The 23,903-nt window shown below is 42.5% G+C and overlaps 1 long non-coding RNA gene across 1 annotated transcript; it reads left to right on the forward strand.

The window, feature by feature from the left end:
• The first annotated feature begins 11,961 nt into the window (after positions 1–11,961).
• On the forward strand, positions 11,962–23,449 carry LOC147999834 (uncharacterized). Its single transcript, XR_015642578.1, has 3 exons — positions 11,962–12,065; positions 16,990–17,125; positions 17,586–23,449. It is a non-coding gene; the product is annotated as an uncharacterized LOC147999834 (long non-coding RNA).
• The last annotated feature ends 454 nt before the right edge of the window (positions 23,450–23,903 follow it).

Consider the following 23,903-nt stretch of genomic DNA (forward strand, 5'->3'; position numbering starts at 1 on the left):
CCAGAAGGTTATCCGATCGATGGTAGACTTCAACCTTAATTAGCAGAATTTTCCCGCAGTGGGGGGGTCTTAATAAATGCGCTTGATCACACAGCTGTATAGACAGCCAACAGAAGTGAACTTACTATTCCTGAGTCAAGGACCCCACTGAGGAGAGTCTAATACTCATAGGTGAAGACTTATGATAAGCATATGGCTCATTCAGTCCTTTGGTTAATTCTAAAGAGAACCTGATGATATCTACGTAAGGGACATAGTGATGGTAGAGTTCACTTTCTTTTTACTTTTACTAAATATGCTTATGAGTTGCTTGTGTTATTTGTGGAGAAAGAATATTTCTAGTCTGCAGTTCAGATAGAAAAACTGTTAAACTAATTCAGTCTTAAAATTCCCCGATTCTTGACTGAGGCCCCTGGTTAGTTCAACCTGGAGGCTAAGCGATGTAGGGACAATTGCTATTATACAAGATTTAATAGATTTCAGGCTAGAAAAAAAATCAAAGCTTAAAATAAAGAAACAACTGAGTGCTTTGGTAAAATGAGTCAAATTTACAATGCAGGTACACTTAGCAAGAGTGACTGCTAGGCCTACACAGCAGGGCATCCCCAGGTTCAAGTAGACCCTTTCCCTTAGAATGGTACACAGACCCCACTGGAATAATTGCATGTTAACCTACTTTTGGGATGAAGCTATTTGGAGAATAAGACTCCCCAGAGTCTGTCTCTCTTGTGCTTCTATTCAGACTGTAAAAAAAGTCCCATCAAAATTTGCTTCTTTTTCCATAGTAAATAACTCCTCATGTATCCACAGAGAAGGGAAATGGATTTCCTCAGCTAGTGTGGGATCTTGGAAGCTATATCTGTGTCCTGAATGTCTCAAAACAAAAGGACAAATATCCATCACTCAGCACTTGATGCCTCCCAGCTGACTTAAGGTGGGGCTGTGGACTACTCAAGGCTACCATCCAACTGGCATGGGATCTGTGCTCTGGTTCAGTTGGCTATAGCCCTTCCTCTAGCCTTCATTCTCTTCTCTTAGTGAAACCCATCTCAGGGCTAAAAAGCCAATACTTGGATCTTTTGAGATCTATGTTGTCTCTATAGAAATCCTCAGGACAGTTCCAAACAAAACCAAATAGCTGCAGGACTCAAGTTGGCTCTCCCCAACAGTAAACAATAATGTGGAGATCAACTCTCACTGTTCTGACTTGTAATTGTAACTTTTATTTGCCTGATGTAATTGTCATCTCCATGGCTTACTGCCTTTGTCTGCTAACCTAGGTCTAGTCCTGGAAGCTTCTAGCCTCTGTACAATCTAATCTAGGCTTTCTGAGCTCTGGCTGGCTGGTTCAACTCAGCTGTTTTGGCTCGAACTCCTCTTCAAGCTGACTGATTCGATCTGGCTTCTCTCAGTTTCTCTTGAATTGGCCTCGTACTAACTTTGGCAATACGTTTTAATCTCCTGGCTCCTTCTCCTTCTTTGACTCATCCTATCTTCATCTGGACCTAGCTTGTTCTCTTTCTCTCTGCAACCTGTCTCTGTATAGTTGTCCCAGTAAAGTTGCCTCCTCTTCTTTCTTTTTTCTTTGTGCTACTCTCTCTTAAGTAGCTTCTCTTTCCTCTCTCTTCTTGTGAGAGTTGGGCGTATCCTGTTCTGTCAAATCTTCTCTGATTTGTCACTTTGTCTGCCACTCAATGAGACATCATTTTCAAATATGGGCACTTCCTTCTACAAACTAACTTTACCTTCATTTCAACTAGAAATTTACCTTCAAGTACAACTAGAGAAAGGGTTCACAGTATGCTCAAATATCCTGTAACACTAACTCACAGGATCTCAGCTGTGTCAGGGAAGCTCTTAAAGCAGTGGTTCTCCACCTGTGGGTCATGACTCCTTTGAGGTTCAGATGATCCCCTAGGGGTTGCATATCAGATATCCTTCACATCAGATATTTAAGTTATGGCTCAAAACAGTAGCAAAATTGAAGTTAGGAAGTAGCAGCAAAATAATTCTATGGTTTGGGGTCACCATAACATGAGGAACTGTGTCAAAGGGTCACAGCATTAGGAAGGTTGAGTACTGCTGCCTTAAAGGAATGCCTAGCCAGTTGGATCCATCATCTGAATGATTTGGGAGAACAAGATCGCACTGACTGTGTAGCTAGTAGAAGGAAAATGTTTGTGCCATGCTCGATAAATGGTGTTGCACTTCTATTCCCAAGAATACAGCTTCTGAATCAACAATTGCTATGGCCTTTCAAGGATTAGACACCTTTGCCAATGTGATTCAGAAAGCCAATTAATTAAAACAAAAGCGAAGCTAGGGCCAGAAAGGGTAAAAGAACAAGAGGGAGAAACTGTAAGAAACACATTGTTATGGTCCAATTTCAATATGAAGTTCAGCAGTAAGTTTATCAGAGTTACAGATATACAAGAGGTCTGAGGCCCCTCTCTCCCCATGGAGGGTGACTGGTGCTGGCTTATCTCAGAGAGCTCTGAGATCTGAAAGTTACAGGTAGTCTGCTGTGTGACCGAACCTACAATCAGGAAGAAGCAGGCAGCCTTGAGCTTCAAAATATTCATTGCCTAATATTATGTGTCTTAAACCAATAGGATGTGGAATTCAGGAAAGTGGCAAATTCTAGCCTATGGAAAGACAGGACAGGAGTTTCTAGTGATCAGGGGACTTTGAAAACCCTTGACTTATGCCTAACACGTGTGCCAGACTTCTTTTATTTTCATTTTATTTTTTGCCTTTTCTGCGGAATTGTATTTCAGAAACCTCTTCATTTTCACTAGACTTGAATTGTTATGCTATTTCCAACGGTGTTGATGACTCCTTAGTTAATTGTTCAGATCCAGTTTTGGTCCAGTTTCTTGTGGCCATTAAGGCTGAGGCTGTTCTTGGGCAGGCTGCCTAAATCTAAATGACTAAATGACTGGCTGCCCATTGATTTTCTTTCTCAGAGGGACCTCTAACATGCTTAGGACCGACAAAGGTCAAAGTCACAAATCATGGTCAGCATACAAGGGTGACAGGGTAGAGGAAAGCAAATCTGTGTGACCTCTGATTCCTGTCCATCTCCACATACCTGTTGGGCCATCCCAGTGACTCACCCCCTGTCCTTGGTCCCCTTCACTGTTTGCTCTCTTCATTCCTAAACACAAAGACTTACATCAGAAACTGGCTTTGATTCCTCCTGTAATCTGGCCATGTGGCAGGGGCAGGCTGGCCTGATGGACACCTGCCTGCAATGTGACTTATGTTCCAATACATGCAATGAAAGGAAAGCTGATCCCTTCTGCCTGGGGTGACTCCTTGGTGGCCTTGGGAATGTGGATGAGTCACAGGTAGAACAGGGGTGGGAGAAAGCCAGTGTGCCAGGCAAGGGAAATGGCAGACAAAGGTGACTCCTTTCTTTGTCTCTCTGTGTCACCCACCGTGAGTGACAGAGTGGGTGGCAATGGGTCAGAGATTGCTGGGCAGGAGGCCAAGGCAGGCAAAGCTAGAGTACTGGCACACTCAAGAGCCTATTTCCTATTTCCCAGGGCCTAGCAGGCCACAGACCCACACCCCTCCATTTCCTTTCCTTCTGGCTCCTTAGCATGCCTGCCTCTTTGCTGTCAAAGGCCCAGCTCTAGCCCCAGCCTAGCTTTCCCGCTCCTCTCCATTCCATACACAGCTTTTTGAAACCCATTTTCTTTTATCTGATCATTGCAACTCCATCCTCATTGCTCTTCAGAACCCTTTAGTACCCCTCACAGGCTGCCCTGCGTGCTTTCAAGGAATCTTCCTGCAAGTGTTTTCTTGATTCATGTAGCCATCCAAGTCTTTCCAAGCATAACCCTTCAGATTCTGCTTCCCACCGTGTACAAAGGGCTGCGGCCATAGCCATGACTCAGTTGTCTTTCTTTCCTGCCTCTGTCTGCTCACACAGGACCTCAATCTCTTCCAAAGTGCACCCCAAAGGTTCATTTGGGGTCCCATAGGGAAATGCCACTGAAAATATGCTGTACTTACCGGCATCAATCTGCGCACTCTTTTTTTTTTTTTTCATGTAATTAAGTAACATTTATTTTACATAAAACAATTTTCAAAGAATACATTTAAAAACCATCTAGATACTGATTTTATAGCATTACAAAAAATTGAGAGGCACAATTGAAGTATTCAAATAAAAGGTGAGGGTGAAGGTGGGGGTCTCTACTTGCTATCCACCGTGTTTCCTGCGACTCCTCCTACAGGAGCCTTCCCATGAGGCAGTAGTGCACTTTGAATAAATCAAATAAATCACATAAAATATATACTTTTATACAGAAAGTGTTGCTGTGTCATCACTTTCAATTGCTTATAAAAAACTTCATTTTGAATTGCACAAAAGTTCTCTTTAAAACCGATAATTCCCAGAAGGCAGGGCTTAGAACTATATGTCTAAATAATTCATTACAAATTAATTAGATCTCTATTTCTCCACAGATAAAAAAAACAATCTGTGAAGAATTACATCATTTAAGTGGGACATTTAAAAATTTTTTTTCATAGGAAAATAGGTTTATACATTTGTCCCTAGTCAGCTCAACTTTCTCCCCCTACTTTAAAACAAATCACAGGGCGTTCAGAACTTTTCAGACGGAGTACCTGTGCCACAGTACTGGGTGTGTCCCATCAGCCCATCTTGTCTATCCCCCTGCTGCAGTATCCAATTATCAAAAAGGCACGTGGCTACATTCTTCAGAACAGTTTTGGTCTTTAAAAAAAAATCACACATTTATAAGCCGTGATTTCAATCATGTTTTAAAACAAAAATACTAGACAAACTCATTTCTCAAGGCAGGCAGTAGAGAGTCCACGAGTCCCTCAGCAGTCGGCACGTCACTTCCCGTAGAACTTCTTGTTCAGAAGGTAAATGAGAAGATTCACGTTTACTTTCACCTTATTGAACATCTTCATCACAGCCACCCCTTCATACTGCATCTGAAGTAAGTCCTGAATATTGAGTTGCACCTTTTCCATCTCAACGCCGAGGAATTTGGATCTGACGTCAAAGATGCCCATGTCCTCAGTAGCTATGATATCGAACATAACATTCTTAAACTGGTTGGTTTGAAGATCGTCTATGCCCAGCAGGACACCTTTGTCATGTAGTTTTGCTGCCGTGTACCTCACTGGCTTCACTTTCTTCGTTCCTTTGGGTTCTGCTTTTCCATCTAGTTTAATTGATCTCCAAGAATTTTTTCTTTTCAGGTTGTCTACACAGGTCTTGATGTAGGTGTCATAATAATTAATTTGATCCTCATAAAATGCTGCCTTCTTATTAAGTGCGTTCAGGGTCTGCTGAAGTTTTGACAGCTCAGCCTTTCGAAGCTTGCGGTGGATTCTTTGATTTCGAATATCCTTGGCGATCTCGTTGAGAATGTCTTGGTACTTGTTTTTGGAGGACACGTGTCCAGTCTGCTCCAGTGTCCGTAGATTCCTCTGGATCTTCCTCTTCTTTTGCTCAAGAGGCAGGCTCTCTTGTCAGTGGTCTTCAATGAGACCAGCATCCTCATTAAGGAAAAGCCGGGCTTCCATAGCAACATGCCGTTCTGTGGTCCTTAGCTGGTGTGACGCGAGAACAAATTATACACAAATACAACCATGGAGCAGCGCCGTGTCCTTCACAGATCACCTGAGGAACACCACATGTCATAATCAAGTCTCGTCTCTCTATGCACCCTCTCCTCCACTCCCTGTTGGCTCCGCTGAGCGGAATTATTGTTTTTGTATTGGGAAATCAGCCCCCACCGTTGTTTCTTCCTGGAGTACTGCTCTCCAAAACATGTGGGGAGCAGCTGGCTTTAAAAATACACCTGCTACTGAGAACATCTGCTCTCTGTGGCTAAAATTGGGTTCAGATTTTAAAGCAACATTTACTTTTCCTCTTCTACAGCAATTTTTATTTCCTGTTCAACACAGTAAGTTTTTCTCTAAAGAGTTTCAAAATCGACGACTGAAGTGTAAATTATAAACAATGACGTGCACTGGTGTGTGTGTGTGTGTGTGTGTGTCACTTGTGTACTTGTGTGAGCAGGCGTACATGCACAGGCGGGTATGTGTGTGCACCTGTATTTGGAGGGCAGAGGTCACCGTTCAGCATCTTCATCAATTGCACGTTACATCACTCTTTTTTCTACCAGGTGTCTCTCATTTAGTTTGGAGTTTAAAGATTTGGCTAGCCAAGCTGGCCAGGAAGTCCCCAGGTCCTCCTGTCTCTCTGTCTGCCCTCCCCACCCCCTGCAGTGGCCGTGCTGTACAATTTGATGGATTTTGACCAAAGCGTACACGTGAACAATCCCCATCCCAGTTTGAGATGAAGCAATGCCTGTTCCTCCTGGAAATTCCTGTAAGCATTCAATTGCCAATCCCATTTCCGCTGCAGCTAAAGGCAGCAACTGATCTGGGCTCTGCTATTATAGTCTGGCTGCTTCTAGAATGTTCTGTGGAAAGGGCTATTATGGAAGCCCTGCTGGCTGCTGATTGCTGGCTGCTGGCCGCTTTGCCTGGTGGGCTAGTTTTCAGAGTCCGCACAATTTGGATGTATCAGGGGTTCAATCCTTTCAGTTTCTGAGAGGCATTCCACTTCATATAGCACATTTTGTTTACGCGTTCTCTCGTTGATTGACATCCCGGCTGGGCTCGTTCCAGCTTTCAGCTGCTTGACTAAAGTTCTCTGAACATTCATGTACAAATCTGTGTTTTGACAACTGTTTTCATTTCCCTTGGGTAAATGCCTAGTGGTAGAATTGCTAGGTCATCTGGTGAAGATTATGATTAGCTTCATTAGGAATCAGCATTCATCCCCAGCTCATATTGCTTTGACAGAATCACATGAGTTCTGATTAGATCCTAGGTCCAGTGCTCTGTGCTGAACTGCACTTGGCCCTGGCACTGCTCTGAAATGACCTCATTCCCTTAGAGCAGTGGCTCTCCAGCCATCTAATGCTGCAACCCTTTAATACAGCTTTTCATGTTGTGGTGATCCCCCTCAACCATACAAATTATTTCATTGCTACTTTATAACTTTAGTTTTGCTATGGTTGTGACACTTGAAGTAAATATGTACTTTCTGATAGTCCTAGGCAACCCCTATAAAAGTGTCGCCTGACCTTAAGAGGGGTCATGACCCACAGATTGAGAACCATCTAGGGACTTGATCTACTGAATCACACAGGGAATTCTCTGCCCGTTTTTCTACATCTGGGATACTCTAGACAAGTAAAAAAACAAAGTTTTTCGGTTTGCTTACTTCTGCAAATACTGCTTAGTCTCATGGCTCCTGCTAAAGTTCTGACACACATCACTTACACATCAAGAAATAACCACATAGCATGTTCTGCGGTTTTAGAACCATGCATGATGTAACCCACATTCTTCAACTTACTCTAGGAAATGTTTTTTTCATTTTTGCTGCCAACGGCACCATGGAACTTCACCGCCACTTCCTCGGAGAGGCCATTTTGGTTGATCATGAGCCAACAGGTGTCCTTATTCCTTTCTCAGAAAACACTTCTCGCTTCCTTCTTAATACCCTCCATTACCCTTTAAACCTACATTTGCTTCCCCAAACACTTCTTCCTTTTTCTCTTTCTCTTTTCACTAGAAATCAAACTACAAAGGCCTGTCTTCTTGTCATAGACATAAGGGCTAACTACATCTGTTTGTAGTAGGTGCTGGAGGAACTCGTGGGTAAAATGATGGATACCTAAGTCTTTTATCTGCACAACTTACCTGGAGACCAGTGACCCTCTCCCATGATTGCCAGACACTGTTGAGTCACAAAATTTAGCATCTAACTGTCTTATACCATCCTTTAAAGACTTTTTTTAAAGCAATGAGGATGAGCGAAGTGCTGAGAATGAGTGATTCTGGCTGAGTAGCCCAAGCCTCCAACTCCACCCCAAGGAGCTGTGAACAGGGAACACTGCAGTAGAGAAGATGAAAAGAATCTAAGAGCTGGGGTATGGGGAGTAATGCTGGGAACCATAAATGTTCTCTTCTGGACACGCCATGGCTGTTGCAGACATGAACCACAGCAACTGTGGTTACCTACCGCACAAGACCTGAACAAGAGCAAGCCAGTTAAAAGTCTAGCACAGGGAGTGTGAGGAATCCTGACCTGACGTTTTTCTGAGAAGCTATTGGCAGCTGATGACTTCTGAGGGAGGGAGAGTCACTTTTGTTTGGGCATATGGCTTTTGATAGGCTGCCCATGCTTCAGTGGATATCCCACACCCGCGTTATATGGGAAGCAGGAATTGCACTCAGTGGGTCATTAAAAAAGAAAGAGAGAGACAAAGAACATGAAGTTGGGAGGAGATGTGTTGGGGATAGAGGAGAAGTTAAAGAAGAGGTGAGGTGCCTATAGTCTACATCTACACACACACACACACACACACACACACACACACACACACACGTGAAATTTTCTAAGAATAAATGATATTACTTAAAAAAAAATAAGGCAGGGAGGGACCAGTATCCTATGCTCACCTTCCCACATCAGAGCCCTGGGTATTTTCAGAACATTGCATACTCACTACATGAATTTATTCCAGTAAGCATTAAAAGAAAATTTGAGTTTGTGATTAAATGTTTGTCCAGGGGCTGGAGAGATGGCTCAATGGACAAAGTACTGTGCAACTATAAGGACTACATGTAGCAGTGAATATCTTCATACTTTTATACTTTAAAATAGTAACAACAATAATAATTAACAACAACAACAACAGATTTTATGTATATAGTTTGTTGGGGATTTTTTGCCTGTATATGTGTCCGTGCACCTTGTACATATCTATGCCAGTGGATGGATTCAGATACCTTGGCACTGGAGTTATGAGAATGTTCTTGAGCCACCATTTGGGGGGCCCAAGTCCTCTGCAAGAGCGAGTGCTTTTAACCACTGAGCCATTTCTCTGTAATACCAGCCCAGCCATTTGGAGCTGGGAAGCAAAGACGGGAGAATCTCTGGATGTCCAGCCTGCCTGATGTGGCAGGTACAGACTGAAATCTGACCTCTACATGTGTACATGGTAAGTACACACACTCCATACTCACACACATGAACACACACAGACATTATATGCACACATCATATATACACATTAAAAACACAATCTGTCTAGAATTTGGATAAAGGTGGTTTTAATCATTAAACTTATGCAAGGTTTTTTAAATATTATAACAGATTATAAATTATCAAGAATGTGAGTAAAGCAGTTAGTGTTGTCCAAACTTGAGATCCATTTAGACAATGTGCAAGCTCCTTGGCCAATATACTCTTTCCTCACAGTCTTTTTTTCATTTTCCTTTCTATATCTTTACTTCCTCTGGCCTTTCTTCTAATCACCCACCCCTCTTTAAAGAAAATTTCATTTTAGCCTAGTGGTGGTGGCATACATTTCTTTAATCCCAGAACCCTGGAACAAGAAGCAGGAGGATCTCTCTGAGTTCTAGACCAGCTTGGTCTATAGAGCAAGTTCCAGGACAGCCAGAGCTATAGAGAGACCCTGTTTCTAAAACCAAAATAAATAAATGGATAATTATAAAATTAAATTAAAAATTCCTTTGTAAGTTATGACATTGTAGAACTCTCATTTGTATGGTAAAGTGTGTAAGTGTCAACATATAGCCTCACTTGTCATTAACCTATATCTGAGAGGTAAATCTTCGAATCTGGCATGCCCAATGTCACAAAAACATATATATATATCTGTGGGTCTTAGTTTTCACTCATAAATTTAGCTAGTACACAAACAAATGGTGGCTTTCTTGGTATGTATGTTGAGGGTATATAATTCAGATCTCAAATTATATATGGAACCTGTTTCTGCCTGGGGAGATGAAATTGGCCATCAGTTGGGAAAAGAAGGCAGGAGGTTGAAGTTACAAACCTCCTCTCTACACACAAAGCACCAAGGGCTCAGACAACTCTACCAGTCTTCCTGAGCATTAACCTTTCACCTCCTGATAAAAATGTTACCCACCTTCCAGAGATCCGATCCCTGGGCCCAGCTGATGAGATTCACTTCCTGGCTTACTGTCAGCCAGTGGTGCTTTCAGCACCAGCAATGGTAGATGACAAAACAGAAGGAGGGCAAACAAAACCTCATCCAAATTTATGGGACAAGCTCCTTACTGCTTCAAGAAGACTCATTCTACCTAAGATGTTTCTGGATAACCAGAGCTGGGATAACTGGGGATACTATTGTATAGATGACAGAATAGTTGTCTGGTTAAGCCTGCATGGTTGAGGCTGGGGCTGAGGGGGTCTGGCATCTGGCTTCCCCATTTCTCCTGAAGCTGGTGCCCTTTAATCGCATCAGTCTGTCTCACTAAAGGATATTTTTAGTACATTGTACTTATTAAATATAGTTTTATGTTCTCTGACCCATCTTAAAAGCCTGTGAGCCAAATGTTTTATATCCCTCAGAGAAACATAAATTAAGTAGCTCATTTTATGTGTTCTCTAATTGATCCTGCAGCTTTGTTTGGAGGCTCAACTCAGGCAGCAGTGAAAGAACACAGTAAAATAAGCAGTGCACAAAGGGTAGGCTGTAGTAGTCTCATTAGAGTGATTGTGCTGCGTGGCCAAAGACCCTGTGTCTTAGTTTTGTGTCTATTGCTGTGATAAGCATGACCAAAGTCATTTGCGGAAGGATATTTTTTCAGTTTATAGTTTATAGTCAATTATGCAGGAAGTCACAGAAGGAAGTTGGGCAGGACCCTGGAGGAAGGAACTGAAGCAAAGGTCACAGAGGAATGCTGCTCAGTGGCTCACTCCCCACGGCTTGCTCGACCAGCTTTGTTATACAAGGCATACTTGCCCAGTGGTGGCACTACCCACACTGGGCTGAACTCTCTCCACAACAATGGTTAATCAAGAAGATGCCTCAGGCTTGCCTATAGGCCAGTCTGAAAGAAACCTTTTCTCAAATGAGGTTACTCCTTCCCAGATGTCCTACTTTACTGTCTGTGTTGAAGATCATGAACAAAAGCCACTCGGGTTTATCCATCCCTAACACAGTCCATCCCTGAGGGAAGTCAGGACAAGAACTAAAGCAGGGCAGAAACCTGGAAGCAGAAACTTAGGCAGAGATCATGGAGGAACACTGTTTAAAAGGCCCTTTCTTCCTGGTTCCCTCGGCTTGTTTTCTTATACTACCAGGACTGCCTACCCAGGACAGCATTGCCCACATGGGCTGGGCTCTTACACATCAATTGTTAGTGAAGACACAGATTTGCCTACATGCTAATTCCATCGAGGCATTTTCTCAGTCAAGGTTTCCTCTTCTCAGATGATCTTAGCTCATGTCAAGTTGACCAATAACTAACCAGCACACCCCCCCCCTTAACATTGTCAGAGGGTCAGAGAACAGTGCAAAGCTATTAGTGAACAGTGTGTGTGTGTGTGTGTGTGTGTGTGTGTGTGTGTGTGTGTGTGTGTGTAAACTGAAGCTCAGAGAGGGGAAGGGTCCTCACTGGAGTTGTGCTGTGGTTAGTTATTTGATTTACTCTTCCCACTGTGATGGCTTCAAGCATATATCCCCAGGCAGGATCTGTGTTGCTGAAGGGTAAAGTTTGCATTTCCTCAGAATGCTCCTTAAGGCTACAGGTCTTCCAGCTAGGAAGACAGTGAACTCTAGTTGAGAGTCTGGCAATGTGATGGGATCTGCCAGGGGGGCCAGCACATCTCAGCCCAGGCACTGGTTGTCTCTTTAAGCCTTGATGTAACGGCTTCGTTGGTTCTAGTGCTGCCCAACGTAGGACAGAGAGGAAAGCTTGTGGCTCAGGTATGTCTGTGAGAATTTCTAGATTGGGTTAATAGAAGCTGGAGGATCCACCCTAAAGGCTAGTAGTACCAGTTTGTTGACTAGTGGTTCCAGACTGTGTAAAAACAAAGAAAGCAAGCCAAGAACCAGCATCCATCGCTTTTTGCTTCCTAACTGTGAATCTAGTGTAACCAGCTACTCCATACCAGGCCTTTCTCACCACGCTGGAGCTGATGGAGCTTGTGCCATGAAACTGTGAGCCAAATTAGACCCTTTCTCCTTTAAGTTGCTCTATTTGGGCGATGAGTATAGCAACAAGAAAATTAACCAGAGATTTCCTTGTTATTTGAAAGGAAGTTCCTTAAAATCAGCTATCAGACATAAAGTTTTAAGCTGTACAATGAGGATAACCTAGTTATTTATTTTGTCTCTATGTTTACAAATATATAAATGTTATATCTTTAATCTTAAGTTAGGCTAAATGAGCTAATACAAGCAGAATAGTGGCCACAGTCCTTGACATATGGAAAAAGTTTCAATAAACACTAGCTGTTTTTACTGTTTTCATTTTCCTTGTCACCATTACTGTCATCATCTATGCCAACCATTCTTTCTGCTCTGGTGACCTGGGTTCACAGAAGCTATTGTTGCAGTGACCCAGGGGAAACTAGATGCCTCCCTATGTCTACCCTTATTAGCAGGCTAAGGTATCCCTAGTTGATTCTCTTGACCTGTTCCTGTCTTGTGCATAGAAAATAAACCAACTCAAACTTGAGTTCTCTAGAAAGCTACTTCTGCCTCATCCTTAACCACACCACATTTCCTGTGAAGGAGAGGAAAGAAAAGAAGATCAAGTTTCAGCTAAGCTCTTCAAGTACACTGTGGACCTCCTAAGGAGTTCCCCATAGGTTTTGAGCTTACTGTGTCCCTCCACAGATGCTATATATAAAGTTGATATCTTTCCTAAAGATGTGCCAAGACGTACTGTATTTACCAAGCTTTAGTTTCATTGTTCATTGTGTTACTTGGCAACCTTGGTCAATTTGTTTCATCCACACAAGGTCTCTGGATTCATTCTCCGAGCTCTGATACTTGGGTGGGGTTGAGAGGGGTACATTTACCAACAGGCCACTGGGTAACAATGTGAAAGATACAGATTTTGTGCTGGAGAGTGACCAACCATGGTTGGTGTGTTCTGAAGGCCAGGATCAGTGAAGGCAAATCTTGTGGCATAAAAGATGCAGTGTCACAGGACCTGTTCCAGAGCCACCAGAGAAGTAGTAGGAAGAGGCATGATGTTTGTTCGGCTGCCTGCCTTGGAAGATGGCTTCCTCTTCTCTGAAGTTTTTTAGTTGCTGGTGTCAAGTAAATGGCTGGGTGATGTCCTGCCATGGGCAGTCAAGGCACACTGGGTTGCTGTACTTGTTATCTGATATTCAGTTTAAACACTGATATACTCGATGCCTGATGGCTTCAGGTTCCTTCCTATGATGGGAGTGGCAGCAGAAAGAATGGTGGTGAAGAATTACACTGTTTATAAAAGCAATTTCTCTCACATGCTGGGAGGCAGGCACCATCCATTAGAAATGTGCTAGCTCAGAGGCATCAAATTCTATTTGTGTCTAGCAGGGTGGCCTGTTAGAGTATGGACCTGACGTAAAAAGCATGTCAGTTGCCACTAAGTAGAGATATTATTATGGTATATCCATTCTAATAAATGACTGAGCTTCTCTTTAAATGATCATCTTCAATGATACTCTGTTTATTCAGTGAACATGTACACTGACTAGGATCTGGGATCCAGCACTTATAACTACTCTAGGAGCACGGGTGAGCTTTTTAGTATTCTTAGTTATAAACCAAAGATAATAGAACTGTGGTGGTTTGCATATGCTTGTCCCCGGGAGTGGCACTATTAGAAGGTGTGGCCCTGTTGGAGTAGGTGTGTCTTTGTGGGTGTGGGCTTTAAGACCCCCATTCTGGCTGCCTGGAAGTCAGTATTCTGCTATCAGCCTTCAGATAAAGATATAGAACTCTCAGCTCCTCCTGCACCATGTCTGACTGGATGCTGCCATGTTCCCACCTTGATGATAATGGAATGTCTGAACCTGTAAGCCACCCCCAGTTAAATGTTGTCCTTATAAGAGTTGCCTTGGTCATGGTGTCTGTTCCCACCAGTAAAACCCTGACTAAAACAAGAACCTACCTTATAGGCTTGCTCTGAGTTTTAAATGGGACAATTTGTAGATATGTGTAGTGTAGTTTGTGGCACAGTCAAGTACTCAGTGTATGTTGAATATAACAGTTGCTAGAAGTTGTTGAAAGGGAAAGCAGGGAGATAAAGATTGAGTGGAGTCAACCGGATATATGTCATGAAACTGAAATATACTGCCTGAGATGTGGTGGCTCACCATGATACCTTCCTCTGCTGAGACCAGAGCTCTGTATTCTCAGTCCCACCACCTCTGAGCAGTGAGAGTTCAGAGCTCTCTCCCATGCTGTATGTTCCAGTGTCTATAAGTTGTACAATAGTATTAGATATAAGGATATAACATTCAACTTCACAGAAGCTAAGATAGAAAGAAGTGTCAAGAGATTAACATTTCCCCATGTTTTGGAGATATCTGTGCTCATCTTTAAGGAGGCTGACGCCTGGAGAGAGCTCTTCTGTCAGACACCATGCTGTAAAGGGAAAATTAGTGATATCTTTCCATTGCTGTGAAGAGACACCATGACCAAGGCAACTTTTTTTTTTTTGGTTCTTTTTTTTTCGGAGCTGGGGACCGAACCCAGGGCCTTGCGCTTCCTAGGTAAGCGCTCTACCACTGAGCTAAATCCTCAGCCCCCCAAGGCAACTTTTATAAAGAACAACATTTAACTGGGAATACTTCCAGGTTCAGAAGTTCAGTCCATTATCAACAAGACTGGAAGCATGGCAATTTCCAGGTAGGCATGGCACTGAAGAAGCTAAGAGTTCTACATCTTGTTCTGAAGGGAACTGGGAGAAGATTGTCTATCCCTGACGCAGCTAGGAGGAGAGACACAAAGCCACCCTACCAGTGGCACACTTTCTCAGACAATGCTACACTTACTCCACCAAGGCCCCAACTCCTAATAGTTCCATACCCTGCATATTTAAACCACCATACTTTCTAAAGCAGTTCTAGACTTTTAGTTTAACATTGTCATTGGTCAAACTAGTTATGTACATAGACAAACACAAACGTGGTTTCTGAAAGTTAGAAAATGAAAACCCAATGACCACTTCAAAGGATCTGTTTTCAAAACCTATCCTGACACATTAGAGGCAGAGGCAGGGGGATCTCTGGGACTTCTACATCAGCCTGAATGAACAAACAAACAAACAGAAACAACCCACAAAACAAAACAAAACAACAATAACAACAACAACAACAACAAACAAACAACCAACAGACCAAATATCATACTGGGTCTCTACTTAGTCCCAGTGCCACTAAATGAATTAAGACTGGGATGTATAGTATACAATCACAGCTACAGAACATCTGACCCTTCAGAAGAGAAGAGATACACAGGGTGAATAGTAAGGTACCACGAAACATGTGGAACGAAATGAAAACAAGAGGAAGGAATGGGCACCTTTCAGGGAAGGCTTTCTAGAGAAGGGTTCTAGAAGAAACTATCCCACAGATAGACCAAGCAGAGGAGAGCTTGAGATAAAGGCACAGCGTACGTGCCTCCACATCCAGTGATCTTCGTGCTGTCTGAGGCTCTTGACAAGACAGATATTTGGATGGTAAAGTAGGCAAGCAGGCCAGGGTGACACTAGACAGGATGGTCAGGTACTAGGTCTCTGAGTCTTGGGCTTCAGGATCAAAGTTTGACAGGAACCTAAGGTGTGGAATCCACTAAGGGCTAGGGATGGAGAAATGTCTCAGTCAAATTTGCATGGCCATTTGTGGCTGCTCTGTGGAAGAAGGCATGAAGTTGGGAGGCTAGGGCCTCCTGAAACTCCGGAAGAGAGAGGAGGCTGAATAGACTTCATACAAGAATAATGATGTTAAAGTTGATGCAAAGAAACTGGAACTTAGGAGCCTCCCTGGTGCTTCCTCAGTCTGTGAATTCTGTGAAGTCCTTTGCTCCTGAGACTTGATAGGAGATCTTTCAAGCCAATGGTCTATAGGCATTGATGCTTCTGTGTTTTCTAACAATCTTCTAAAGTCAGCAAAACCATTTCCAAAAGACACTTTTGATTCCATCAGGGATCTTTGCCTGTTACATCTCTGGGCCAAAGTGCCACCCTATGACTCCTACAGTTTCTTCTTGTAGGAAAGTGGCTCCATTGAATTTGTCTTGCTTTGTTTACCAGAGAAGATTCAACCCACAGGAACCTTGCACAGGTATCTGGTATCTCTTAGTAAGAAGACTGTAGGTTCCTAGGTTGTTTATACAATTCCAAGATTTGCAGATATTAGACACAAACCAACTCATTTTGTGTATTTACCAGTCTCTGGCCTCCTTTTGAAGTCTGATCCATTTCTTTATGTTTATTTCTTGAACATTTACTAAATTATGGAAAATATAGAGAACAGCAGACAAATTGCAAGTGAAATTTGGGCAGTGAGGTGATTTGGCACACAGACTTACTTTGTACTTCCGAGTCTAGTCTGGGAATCATTATGTAACCTAGGCTGCCTTGAACTAATGGCAATCCTCCTGCCTTAGCTTCCTAAGTGCTGAGATCACAGAAGTGAGCCACCATATTAGGCTGTGAGGTGTTCACACTTATGTAACCAGAACTCAGGTTAAGAAACAAAAAGTTCCCCACATCCCCAGAGCTCCTCCTTCCATTGTTCTTTCCAGCAATTCTTCTCCCTAAGGCTGACCAAGACTGTGACTTAAAGGTCTGCTCCCTTTGAGCTCTCTGCATTGCATTAATGTCATGCAGTTTGTTAATAAAACAGCATGGCGTGGAGGGAAGCTGCTGCTGTTTCCTCCCTGTAGTTAAAAAGGTAATTTAAGTATTTTCCAGTTTAGAGCTATTTCGCGTAGAGGTGCTGACAACATTCCTGTATGTGTCCCCTGGTGTCCTGTGCATGTGTTTCTAGCCAGGCGTTCTATTAGTCATGTGTCTAGCATCATAGGCGTGTTCTTGTTCAGCCTTCGTAGTAAAATGATGGTGTCTTTCATTTTTCAGAAGTGATCGTGTGCAGTTCTAATATAGTCACATCGTTGCCGTACTTGGAATTGACTCGAAATTCTTACTCACTTTGATGATGCATGGCGATGTTACTTTATGACTGATTTGGGTTTCTCTGATGACTAATAAGCAGGTAATGACTATGCTTTTTTTCATTTTTGGGTTGATCCTTTGCATTTCTCTTCTTTCCACATCAACATCAACTCCCTCACAGATGTTACTCCAAAGTCACCAGTCTCCAAGTCGTCTGCCCCACAATGCCTGCTCTGTGACAGTTTTCCTTGGCTAATATACTTAGGGTCTTTCAAATACAGAGGTCCATAAAGCGAAGCCAAAGTGGTTTTTGGACAGGCTGGCACTAGCTGCCCCCAGGCACATCTTGATTTAGAGCTTAAACAATACCATCCCCTTCTGGTTTTCCTCTCTCTAACCTGCTATGTTGGCTCTATTTCCTATATGATGACTGCCGTAGTTTAAGCTTTAGGTAAGAATAAGTTTTTCTTTTTAAAAATTACTATTTTTTCATTTTAAAGCTTTTATTATTTTTATTTTATTTGAATGGGTGTTTTATTTACATGCTCATCTGTTCTTAGTGCCATGGAAGCCAGGAGAAGAGGTTGGATCTCCTCAAGCTAGTTATGGCTGGTTGTGAATCACCACATCAGTACTGTAAGTCAAACCTTGGTCCTCTGGAAGAGCAGCCAGTGCCATTAACCACCGGACCATCTTTTCCAAGAATCTGCTTGTTTCAAAGCAAAGCAAAAAACAACAAACAAAGCAAAACAGCCAACCCCTAAACAATCCAAAACTTCAACACAAAATGCTGCCATGGAGTCCTGTTGATTCTGGTTGGACTGTCTGTGCCATGTCAATACTGGGACCATTTTTCTTGGGAGATTACCTCAGTATGGGTAATATATCTACCCTGAAGGAGAAAGTGGATTGAATTAGCCCTGCTCAGATAAGAGTGGAGAGGCAGTTAGTTGTCTCTTCTACTGGTTGACTCAATTCAAGGTTGGAAGGTTACCTTATTCTGGGTGGTGGGGGGGGGGCGAGGGTGGAGGGCGGGTGCTCTTCCACATCCATAAGTTATAATTTCCCACTAGTTCTAGATGCTAACTGCCCCCTAAACTGTTTACTTTATCACTACCTTAACCAATCTAGTCTAAGTGATTATCTCTTTTGAAATAGTTCTTCATCCTCTTTTAAACTTTAAAAACAATGTCAAAGATGCATAGCATACTTTAATGTGTGTGTGTTTGTGTGTACGTGCACAAGTGTGTGTTTCTATGAGTGTGTATGTGTTCATTTGAGTGTGTGTGTGTATGTGTGTGTGTTATGTAGTTCTTGGTGTAAGTATGTGTGTGTGTACATATGTGTGCTTATGGGTGTATGCCTGTGTACTTGGGTGTAGAAGCCAGAAGTTGATGTTTGACATCTTTCTTCTACAACTTTTTTTTTAAGACCCTGTCTTACTGAAAACGAAGCTCATTTATTCAAGCTGGAATGGCTGGCCAATGAACTTCAGGGAATCCTCCTGTCTTTGCCCCTAGCCAGAAGTAGGGTTGCAGGCTCTCTCCACTGTTCGTGCCTGTGCAGCAGACACCTTGCCAATCTTCCTAGCACCAACATGACAATCTTTGATGGATTACTAAAAATCCATCCACTATGTGCAACACTTCTCTGTCATATCTCATTCAGTTCTCAGGGCAACTTAGTCTAGGAAAAATTACTATTTGGCTTCATACGGAAGCAAAGAAAGCTGTGATCAAACACACTTCTTAACACTAGAAGGCGTTTTGGTGGTTTGTTATTTTTCTGTGCTCTTGATCTCCATTACTGTGTATAAATGACTCCCAATTTTATTGTATTGAAAATAATAGCAACCATTTATCTGTATTAACAGTCTGCGGGGTAAGCAAGCCTCAGCAGGGAAGGTTCAGCTCTGATCCTTACAGCGTTAGCTGAAGTGTGGAGATGAGAAGATAGAGAGTGGCTTTCAAGCTGGATTACTCACGAGGTCAAGAAGCTGGTGTGAGCTATTCTTTGGGAGATCAACTATGGCCGAGTCAGGGACTTCCGGTTCTGACCGTATCGTTCCTCTGTTGATTCTGTGTGTTTTCTTACTTGATAGTAACTATGAGCTGAGAGTCCCAAAAGATAAGTAGGTAGAGGTTTCAATTTAAATTTAAACTAAGGGTATTGATGCACGTAGATTCAAAGGGAGGGACAGAAAGTACCTTAGATATGTGGATTAAATCTTAAATTTGCCACATACTAGACAATGAAGATTTCTAAAATGGGCTAAAAGGCATTCCATGATTTGGAAAGTACTAAGCAGTCCATTTTCTCATTTCCTGATACTTCTATGCACAATAGCCTTCCTTGGGTTGCTTCAGTGCACCATATTCTCCCTCATCTTAGGGCCATTACACTCACCTTCCCCATCTTTACCCAACACCCTACCTCTCAATCTTAGTGGGAAAGCCAATGCTAATGGCAGTATAGGTTAAGTTCTTATGCACAGTGTGGCTCATAATGCAGCATCAGACAAATGTTTGAACAAAACAAATGGTTAATTAAAGGAGACCATTCCACTCTTTTTTTTTCCTTTTCTTTTTTTCGGAGCTGGGGACTGAACCCAGGGCCTTGCGCTTGCTAGGCAAAACGCTCTACCACTGAGCTAAATCCCCAACCCCTCCATTCTTCAACCTGATGCTCACTATTTGTCTCCAAGTATTTTTGTGTTGTGTTTCAGATCCATTCAACGTTTCATCTCTGGGTAGATGGGCTGCTGTTCTTGCCTGTTCAGCCCTTCCTAAAACCCGGTCTTCTTTAAGAAGGTGTCAGTTTCTCTAGAACCTATGCAAGTTACCTGTCTAGCATCCAGGACCACACTGGCTACAGCATGTCCATGAATGAAAAGTCTTTCGAGTTTGTTTTCATGGAATCTTTGTCTAATGCTTGCAGTGTTCCTATTGGCAATAGCACCATTTGTTTCGAAGCTCTTGGAAGGTAGGCATGATATTTCTCTGAGTCACAATTCTTTATATTCTTAGAAAACAGGAAGCAAATGTCCCCAGGGCCCATAGAACACAGCTGGATTTTAATGGGCAGAAAGCACAGCGTGAGGAAACAGGAGCTGGATGTACTCCCTGCTGTCCAATGAGTGAAATTTTGCTCTTAATCACACTATGGCCTAGGACAGTTTCTATTCAGAGGAGACAAACAGATTTTGTAATGGAGATGTGCAGGTCAACAGGTTAGAGTTGATTCCAACTGGGGCTCTCTCAGTTTTCTTGATGTTCTTGAAAAAAGACTCTCAGGCAAGGTGTCCCCATCCCAGTACCACCAATTGGTGACTCAGATCAGGAGCAGTGGAGAGGTGTGGTTAACTGTTCTAGCTCTAGATTCTGTCCAGACTCCAGCTTTTGGGTCTGTCCTCTTTGACTCTGAAACTCACAACAGAACGTTTTGTCTTTCTGAATCTTGTTTCTATTGTGGTTTAATCTGCTTGCTTGCTTTAAGAGAGGCTTTCGTTATTTATCCCAAACTGGCTCTGAAGTCTCTCATAGTCTATACTGGACTGGAATTGATTATCTTCTTAGTTCAGGTTCCTGAGTACTGGGACTACAGATGTGAGTTATCACACCCAGCTCTATAAAGCTGTTTTAAGGATTCAAGCACGGTAACCTAAACAATAAGGTTTTTAGCAAGCATGTGATTAAATGATTCTACAGTTACTGAGAAGTTCTTACAGGAGGATGTGGTATAATGGGCCAGTTAGACTCTTGATTTGGAATCAGATAATACACATGTTTAGAGACATTATCTATGAACTGTGTGACTTTGGCAAGTGACTTTCTGAACTTTGATTTTTTTTTCATGCTTTTAAGAAAGAGATGAAAATGATATTATGGGCTAATTCAGTAAGACAAAATACTTAAAACATGTTCAACAATGCCTAACATATATGCTCAAAAAATAAATAAAAGCTCAGTATATTTAGTATGTATTAATAGATATAGTTTGGGGGTCAAAGCCCAACCTCTTAAATTTATATCATGAAAATTATTTTTGCAAACAATTGCTCTTGATTAGAAGAAACATGGGATTCACATGGACAAATAGTGATAGATGTTTCATGGGAGTAGACTGGAACCACATGTCATGGACCTTGAAAGATGAGACAAGAACTTTGAATTCTTTCCATCGCTCATGGCAAACAACTGAAGATGAGATTTCCAAATATACACTTTGAATGTATCACATGACACTGTCAGAGGAAGACTGAATGTGGAGAGACAGTCACTCACTAATGTTTGTATAAGTTATTCAAAAATTATTGAGTTCCTATGTACCAGATGCTGCTGTTGAAGATGGAGAGGAAAAGAGATAAATAAAATCTGAAGTGTCATAAGTACTAGAATAGAGAAACAAATCGGTAAGGTATCTAGCTTGATTTTTGCTAATTCCAGAAAAAAATCTTCAGAAGGAAGTGACATTTACACTCAAATCAAAGGCTCATTCTAGCAGAAGAATTGCCAAGAGCAAGAGATGCATGAATCAGAAAGAGTAGGGTACAAGTGGGGCTTGAATGTCATTCAGGCATCAAGACCAGGGAAGTGACTGTGGAGTGGATGAGGGGGGAAATAGCCCTTTTCTGAGATATCAAGGCTGGGGAGCATGGAGCATGACGAAAACTGGGTAGACAGGAGGTGTGAGTACTGTGGTGGTGACTCTGCTCAACATCCCTCCTGGGCGGGTTAACCCTTAGAGTGCCTTCTACTGCTCATGGGTAATTCTTGGGTTTTGGCTACACCAACTTAGCTTAGTGTGTTAACTACATGTGTTTGGTTTTATGCCCCAGGCTGGTGTGAAGGAGGAACTTGTATAGCTCTGGAGGGCAGATGTGAGAAGTGGCCTTGGTTACCTGGGCAGGTCATTGGATTGAGAGGCAATGACAGATAGGCACAGTGCTCTCTGGTAAAACATAGCCTGTAGTGTTTCCTCTTGATTACAGGCAACTCCAGGTCCCATAATGTCCCACTCGACCTCTCGCCAGCAAGAATACGCGGGAACACACGAATCCTTCTGTAGCCAAAATGCTTATTATTTATTAATAATAGAGAGGGCGGCCGGGCGCCAGCATGGCGCAGCTTATGTACACCCTAGTGTGGTGCATCCACACCTGATTGGTTGCTTACCCATGATCTCATTAGGCACGCCCCGGAGTGGGCAAAGACCTGGCACGAAGGCACTCTTGCACATGCGCACACAGTTAACTTCCTGAAAGGAAGTCGGCTGGCGCGGTGGAGGCCAGCGCCATCTTGTAATGGCAAAACTATCTCGGCCTTCCACGTGGGGCGCAGTGGAAGCCAGCGCCATCTTGTGGTGGCGAATGTTATTGCGGCCCTCTACACCATAACTTGTTTGTGAAACCCTGAGTGGAAACCTTTGACAGGCAATGTTTCCTTCCCCTACTTCTCTTTTGTGAGCCCACTGGTGGCTGTGAGTGCCTGACTTTTCTGATTACCATGATTCCTTTTCTGATCCTTCCAGAAGTCTCCTTTCACAGTGTCTTCCCAGGTTGGGTAACAGCTCACTCTCGTGTTCCTTTACAATCACAGTGAATCTTCCCCTCACTGAAGTTGACTGGTATCAGGTTTTTAAACCTCCAAGTAGTTTATCCTTGAGTATTTCTGGTATGCCTAGGAAGCCAGGGAAGGGCTAATATTTCTGTTTCTTTGCCCTAAGGAGAGACACAGGTCATCAGCTCATTTAATCCTGAACCAAATAAAGGTATTTGTTTAAGACTCTGACTACTCTCCTTCCTTTGAGCCAAGAAGATCAAAACATAGGAAATGATAACCTGGATTACAATGTAATAACACAGAGAAAGAAGGAGACGGAATGTTCCAACAGGAAGGAACAGTGTGTGTGCAAAGATCCGGGGGCCATGACCACTTTGTCTACTGTAGACTCGCCATGGAGATGAAGAGATAATGTGTCTGAAGAACTCCATAGAGTTGTATAAACCTTTGCGGACATGAACTCAAATTGCAAGACTGTCTGCAGGGCAGTCTTTGCACTGCCTACTCTCCAGTAGTCTTCTGGAGTACTTTACTCTTCTCTATGATTCAACCTTCGGAAAACTAGAATTTCAAGAAATATGCTTAACTGGTTGGAGTCCATAAGACCTAAAGTAACTGGCTCAGGGAAGGCCATGCTTATTTCTGAGCCCTTGGGAAAAGACACCGAGAGAACCCAGATAGCAGTTTCTTCTTCTTTCATGCCGGGTGAAGTTTCTGGAACAGAAACACAACCACAATAATAGAATGGTTCCATAGTTTCTTCCCAGACACTTTCAATTTTTTTTTCATCTATCCTTGAGACAAATGAGAATGAAACCACCTGTTGTAATGGTTACTTGTATCTGAATATGGGCAAGCTATCTCATCTCTCTGAGTCATGGACTCTGTTTATGTAAGATGAGCAAATTTTACCTCGTGGAGTTGCTATATGTGTGATACATAATCAATGATCAGCCAATGTTAGAGATTATTAGATCATAATATCAGTGATTTTGTAATTGTATAGGATTAGTAGGTCATTGGTAGCTTCATGGCATCTAGATATAATATAGTGAAGGCTATAGAGATGGTTAAGAGTACTTGATGCTCTTTCAGAGGACTGCAGTTCAGTTCCCAGCAACCATGCTGGGCATCTCACAAGTGCCTTTAACTCCAGCTCCTGGAGATCTGATGAACTCTTCTGGCCTCTGCATATATGCACGCACATACAAAGAGGCACACACAAGTATCCACATACTTACAAAGAAATCTTTTAAAAAATGTATAATACAGTGAGGGTCTCTATGAACTTAGAGGAATCAGAAGAATTCACAAGCT

Source organism: Rattus norvegicus, chromosome 18, assembly GCF_021556685.1.
Source record: "Rattus norvegicus strain SHRSP/BbbUtx chromosome 18, alternate assembly SHRSP_T2T, whole genome shotgun sequence".
NCBI classification, from domain to species: domain Eukaryota; kingdom Metazoa; phylum Chordata; class Mammalia; order Rodentia; family Muridae; genus Rattus; species Rattus norvegicus.